The sequence below is a fragment of the Hyaloscypha bicolor genome, assembly GCF_002865645.1.
Source record: "Hyaloscypha bicolor E unplaced genomic scaffold K444scaffold_52, whole genome shotgun sequence".
In the NCBI taxonomy this organism is placed as follows: Eukaryota; Fungi; Ascomycota; class Leotiomycetes; order Helotiales; family Hyaloscyphaceae; genus Hyaloscypha; species Hyaloscypha bicolor.
The window spans coordinates 411,368-418,325 of NW_020194554.1; positions in this window are offsets into that span (position 1 = coordinate 411,368).

A 6,958-nucleotide genomic window follows, 5' to 3' on the forward strand; every position below is an offset into this window, starting at 1 on the left:
TAGATATATTTAAAGTAATATAGTTATAAATTAGAAATAATTATAAAAGGTAAAATATAGAGTTAGGCTTTTATTATAGAAAAAAATACAAATATATATATCTAAAGAAATATAATTAAGGAAATAATTAAAGTAGGTTAAACTAAATAGTAATAATAGGGAAATAAGAAGGTAATATAATAGAAATAGAAATATAATAATAGTATCTAAAGTATTAAAATATAAAAGGAAATAACGAAAATTTTATAATATAGATATATTCTAATTCTTTATTTATTTAGAGACATTTCTATTAACTTTAAATAATAGTATAAAAGAAGGGAAATAATATAGGAAATATATAAAAGATAAGATATATAAATATACTAAAGATATTAGGAAAATATAAAGTAAGTATTAATAGAAAGAAAGTTAGAATAATAGAATTAAGAGATAACTTAGAATAAGATATTACTTTTTCCGAAACTAATCTATATCTTTTCCGAAAGCTAATTATATTTATTTAGTACTTATTAAAGTCGATTTTATATAGTATAAAACTATTTAGTTAGTTGGGATTTTAAAATTATATTTATATTTATAAAAATAATATTAAAGGTATTGGGATATATAAAAGAAAAACTATAAGATAATATAAATGGAATTTATAGTACTATTATTAAATTTGAAATAGTTAATATTAAAGTTAATATAGAATATAGAAAGATTAGATATTCCGAATTAATATTAAGGATATAGGAATTATTTAAATAATATTTAATAGTAAGAAATAGATTAATAATAAGAATTAGTAAATTATATTAGCTTTTTAAAGAAATAACTAGTTTCTAGTAATAAAATAATATTATAATTAGAGAAAGGGTTCTATATAGGAAAAGTTCTTTATAGAAGTAGGAATATATAATATATTAATTTAGCCTTAGTATATACTTTTAAAGTAGCTATAGTATATATCTTAAATATAGCTATAAGTATATAGAAGAAGAAGTAGGTTTTCTAGTATAAGATAAGCTTTAAATAGGCAAATCTAGTTTATCTAATATTTAAGAGATTTCTAGAATTATATATTATTAAGTGTTTTCGGAAATAACTATTAGATTTAATAAGGTTTCTCTTTTCTTTTATAAGGCTTCTAGTTTAGCTATTCCGTCTATATATAACTTCTAATTAGGAAGTTTATTTAAATATTATAAGGAAACTTATAATAGTAGTTTAAGTTAAAGTCGAGATTTATAAATATTATAATTAAGCTTTAGACTAGTATAAGCTATAAGAATAGCTAGATAAAAGAATAAGTAAAGCTTTTAAAAGATTTCTAGTTTAGTAAAATATATATAAAAAGCTTTCTTTCTTTTTTTCTTTTCTTTTTATTTCTAAATATAGTTACTATTTATTATTATAGTTCGGAATTAAAAGTTTATAAAGTAATCTCTTAATCTTCTATTTAATTTTATATTAAAAGAAATGCTTTATATTTAATTTCTAAGATCTAGTAATAGAATTTTATATATTAAGAATACTATCTTATAGTAATAATTAGATAATAGTAGGAAATAAGTAATAATAAAGCTTATCCGATTTCTAGAATAATAGTTTAATAATAATATTCTCTAAAGGTTATAAATAATAGTCGGAAGAAAAAATTAAAAGCTATATAAAGAATTAAAGGTAATAAGCTTTATTTTAGATTAAGAAAAGCTTCTATTATTAGATACTTTCTTCTAGTTCTTTATAAAGGAAATATATATATATTTTTTTAATTCTAGTAACTTTAAAATATATATAATAATACTAGTAGCTTTCTTGATCTCCTAAGTACTATTTTACTTATAATACTTTATAACTGCTTTCTTTTCTAGTTCTATATCTGTCTTGAAATATTTATTTATAGGTATATATTTATTATTAACTTTGTTTTTAGAGAAGTACTAGAATTTATTTCTTTTAATAAATTACTTAAATTAATTTCCGGTATATATTCTTTAGAGTATAGTACTATTAAGTTCTTCTAGTATATAGTATTCTTTTAGTTAATCTATATACCTTACTTTATATAGGCTAAACTAGTAATATAGTAGCTTTATATTTCTTAACTTGTCTTAATTTATTAATTTAATATTATATATAAAAACCAGATTCTTTTCAGAAATAGGCTTTAAATAAATCTAGTAAATAGTATTAAATTACTTTTTTCTCTTTTAATATTATCTGTTCTTTTTTATTCTAGCTTCTTTAATATCTTTATTTATTATCTATATTTACTTTATATATATTTCTAGAAGTATTTCTTTATTATAAACTTTATTCTATTTAAGTATTCTTTAAGTTAGAAAGTATATTTTAATAAGTAATATAGCTTCTTTATTATAGACTATATAAAAGGGGATAAATCTAGTTAGTTTATATATAGTAACTCGGTTAGTAAATAGAATAGATTTCGTTCAAAATTTTAATTTATTTTTGAAATTTTAATATCATTATTCTTTTAATTAATGAATAGTCTCTTAATATGAGATTTAGTTAGATAGCAATTGAATAATAACTTATTAATTTTCGTTTCCTTTTTAATAATAATTTCCTCGATATATATTCTTAATCTCTTCATTCTCTCTTTCTCTTATGAAAATAAATCATTCGGTGTATAATTGATCTTAATTGAAAATGTAAAATAATATTTTAGTAATATGATATTTCTTTATTTTTCTTCGAGTATAGATTATTTCTGGAATAAAGGTAGAGATAAGGAAATATAGTGGATGATCGTTAGTTATTTTCTATATTAGAGCAATCACATACCATGATTCTGTTGAAAATTCTATTCTATATTTCGAATCTGTAATAATTCCTTGTGATTGATCATTCTTCTAATGATTCAATTTAAATACCTTGCTTTAATCAATATTTATATCAAATAAATCGATTGATATTATTCCTTATCGTTTAGCCTTCAAATTCTTTATCATTTAAATTCCTTGAATTATTCCGATCTTTAATTATCTTAATAATAAAGCCGGATATTAAGATTTCCTTTATCATATTAATTTTTCTCATAATTGATTATAAAATCCATAAATAATATGAATATTATTCATTTTTTTTGGAATTCATTTAAATGATGATATATAAAAAAAAAAAAAAAAAAAAAAAAAATTAATAGATATAAGCTCTAAGTAATTAGATATATATAAATAAGCATAAAAACTGCTAGATTATCCAGGTCTAGAGTATTATAAGAAATATATAATACTCTAGTATTATTTCCGAAATAGCCTATTATCTAAGAGATCTAGTAAAAATAGTTAGGTTATTTAAGTAAAGTATAGAAGTTAGTATTATTATTCACCTATTTTTATTAGAGGTTATAGTATATAAAAGGCTATAGTACTTTATTATAAACTTCCGGATTTTATTATTTTTTAATATTACTAATTCGCTTCTAGATATAATAACGGCTTTAATTATTAATTTCTAGTAACTAGATACCTACTATTCAAATATCTAATAAAGGGCCTTAAAAGGTCGGATATTCTTAAAAATAATATTATATACCGGAACCAGAACTGCTTTTTTTAACTAAATCTTCTGTCTAATAGATACTATTCTAATGGTATTAAGCTCTATCTAACTAACTATTTATTAATATTCTCATTATTTTTAGTATTTGCCCTTCTTACTATAAGTATCTTAATAATCTATTAGTAATAAATATATTTGATTTCTTAATATATTTGATTTCTTAATATATATTGATTTCGTTAGTTTATATAATTTCTTTAGTTTATATAATTTCTTTAGTTTATATTCTTTAATATATTTGATTTCTTTAATATATTTGATTTCTTTAATATATTTGATTTTAAAGTCGAATAATTGAATTTATACTAGCTAGTAAGTAACTAGAGCTCTAGAAAGATCTATAGCTGCTTTACTTAGTTATATAATAAGTATATTAGTATCTAGTTCAAGAATAAAGTAAACTTTATATAGCCAGAATTATACTTTTTATAAATACTTTATTAGCCTTTAGTATTTTCTTTTAGTAATATTATATCTCTATTTAGTATTATTTTAGATTTTAGACTTATATTATATAACTTTCTTTTTCTCTTTATTATTATATTAACTAAAAGTTCTACTTTATTTATCTAGGCTAGTATTTACTACTAATATAATTATTCCCTAATCTTCTAATAAATTATAGTATAACTTATAGAGTATTAGAATAGTAGTAAGCTTTTCTTAAAGGATTTATATAGCTTGCTTTTATTTATTATTCTAGTTCTATATTATATCTTTCCTTATTAAGTAGTAAATGGATTTAGTAATAATTATAAAGCCTTTAATTTAAATATAGTAATAAATAATAATTCTAATAAATACTTTACTTTTAGTTATATTATTATAATATTTCTATTTTAAGATCTTAATAATTCCTAAGCTTAAAGGGCTTCTTTTAAGTATTCTATAAATAAAGCTAATAATAACTATATTATTATAATAGAACTATAATTTTTCTCTAATACTAGCTTTGGCTTATTTAATTCTATTTAAAGTTATATCTAGGTTTTAAAGGTATTTAAATATAAAATACTAAATTTCAGGTAAAATAAGCTATTTATTATAGTCTATATAAGGTTCCTTAATTCTAATATTATTAATAAATAATATAGTAATTTTAGGAAATAGATTCTCTAGAATAATTATAATAACTTATATAAATTATATAACGGAATTAGTAGCTTTCTAAGATAATATAATTATTTTTAATAGCTCTAGAGATATTATAAATATAGTTAAATCTCTACTATAAGTATCTAGTATAAGTTAAATCTTTATTATAAATATCTAGTATAAGTTAATTATATCCGGAAAAGAAATTAATTAAAGAGATATAAATATATCTAATAAATTTTTCCGAGATTTTATTAGTAAATAGAAATAAGTTAGTATTTTATAGAATTACTAAATTTATCTTTATAGTAGTATTAATTAGTCTATAAGTTCTAGTAATCTTCTTTATAACTAAGAACTATAAATTTTAGTAAGATTTATTATATTTCTTAAGAATTCTATAATCTAGATATTCTAATAGTATTTTTACTATTATTAGTACTAGAGCTTTAGAATATAGGAAATTCTTCTCTTACTAGGCTTTATACTTAATAGTTTTAATTAGAATAAATAGGCTAATATTTTTATAGATTTTTTTTACTTCTTTCTAATTAAATATAATTATATCTTCTTAATTAATTATTAATTCTTGAAATATAACTAGTTTCTTTTTCTAGAGCTAGTTACTAATATTTAATTATTTAAGATATTCCGAAATAAGTTATAAATCTTTTAGAATAACTAATATTTTTAGTAAAAGATAATTCTTATATTTTCTAGTATATTTCTATAGGTATTCTCTAGCTTTAGATCTCTTAAACTAGTTCGGATATTTACTAGAGCCTTTTCTAGTTCTATTATTAGTATCTATTAGTTAAATCTTCTTATTCTTTATTTTATATATTTCTATAACTAGAAATAGACTATAGTTATTATCTTTTTCTTTAAGAGCTATAGCTATTTTCTCTAATACTCTTTTTATCTAATCTCCGGAATTTATAACTTTTCTATTTAGCTTCTTTCTAGTTAAATATAGAAAGTATCTTTTTATCTAATATTTTAATATATTTTCCTTAAGTTCCTATATATTTCAGAATTCTTTCTAGTTTTAAATTCTATATTTCTTAGCTTTAGAAATATATTTCTTTATTATTAGAAGATATTACTTTATCTTTTTTTTTAGAAATATCTTTACTTAATACTCTTTTTATTTTCTTTTCTATTAAATCCGGAATTACTTTTAATAATACTCTAATTAGAGCCTTTTCTGCTTTAATTTCTCTAAAAATATTATTAATTTCCTAAATTTCCAAATCCAAAATAAAAGAATTTATAGGAAATTCCGGTATTTTTCTATTTCCTCTAATATTACTACTAGTTATAATATTAGACCCTATTTTTCCTCTTTATCTTTAGTTTCCTATTCTATATTACTTAATTTCTTAATTTTAGAAGCTTAATACTTTTAAACTATTACTTTCTTCTACTTTCTAGTATTCTTTAAAAATAAAATAATTATAATAATATAAATATTCTAGTTATTTTTAGAATTAGTAAACCTTTTATTCTATAAACTATTACTTTTATATATAATATTTATCTTTATCTTTACTAAAAACAGTTAACTAAATAGGATCTTTAAAGCTTTTTAACTAGAAAAAATATATTTTTATATTTTACTCTATTTATAACCTTAGCTCTAAGCTTTACTATTTCTATAAATCCAAATTCTACTCTAGTAATAGTAAATATTTAATAATCTGTAATATTATATATTATTTTATTAATATTTCTAGAGATCTTTTCGGGAAAAATATTAATTTTAGCTCTAATATTAATTATTTCTTTATATTTAATACTTCTTTAAGGTCTTTAAAATATAAATCGGAGATATAGAGATTATATAATATATTTATAAGCTAATAATATCCGAATATTAATACTATTACTTTTAAATCAAATAATTCTATTAGTATTAGATATCTGAATTAGTATTTTTAATTCCTTAAATATTTTATCTATTATATAAGCTATAGCCGCTAGTTTTATAAATCTTCTAGTATATTTAATTATATTTAATATAATAGTATTTTCTATTTATAAGATAGTAAAATAGAAAGTATTATTTTTAATCTATTAATTCTAAAGTATAATAGCTAGATCTGGCGTTTTTAAAGTATTAATAAGTATTTTTATTTTCTTCTAAGTCTTTAGAAATAGAATAATTACTTTCTTTAGTAGTTTTATTAGAATATTATTAACTTTAGAAATCCTATACTTATTATAATTAAAAGTATATTAGGTTTCTAATTTGTTTTATTTATTTCCGGAAGTATTAATATCTATA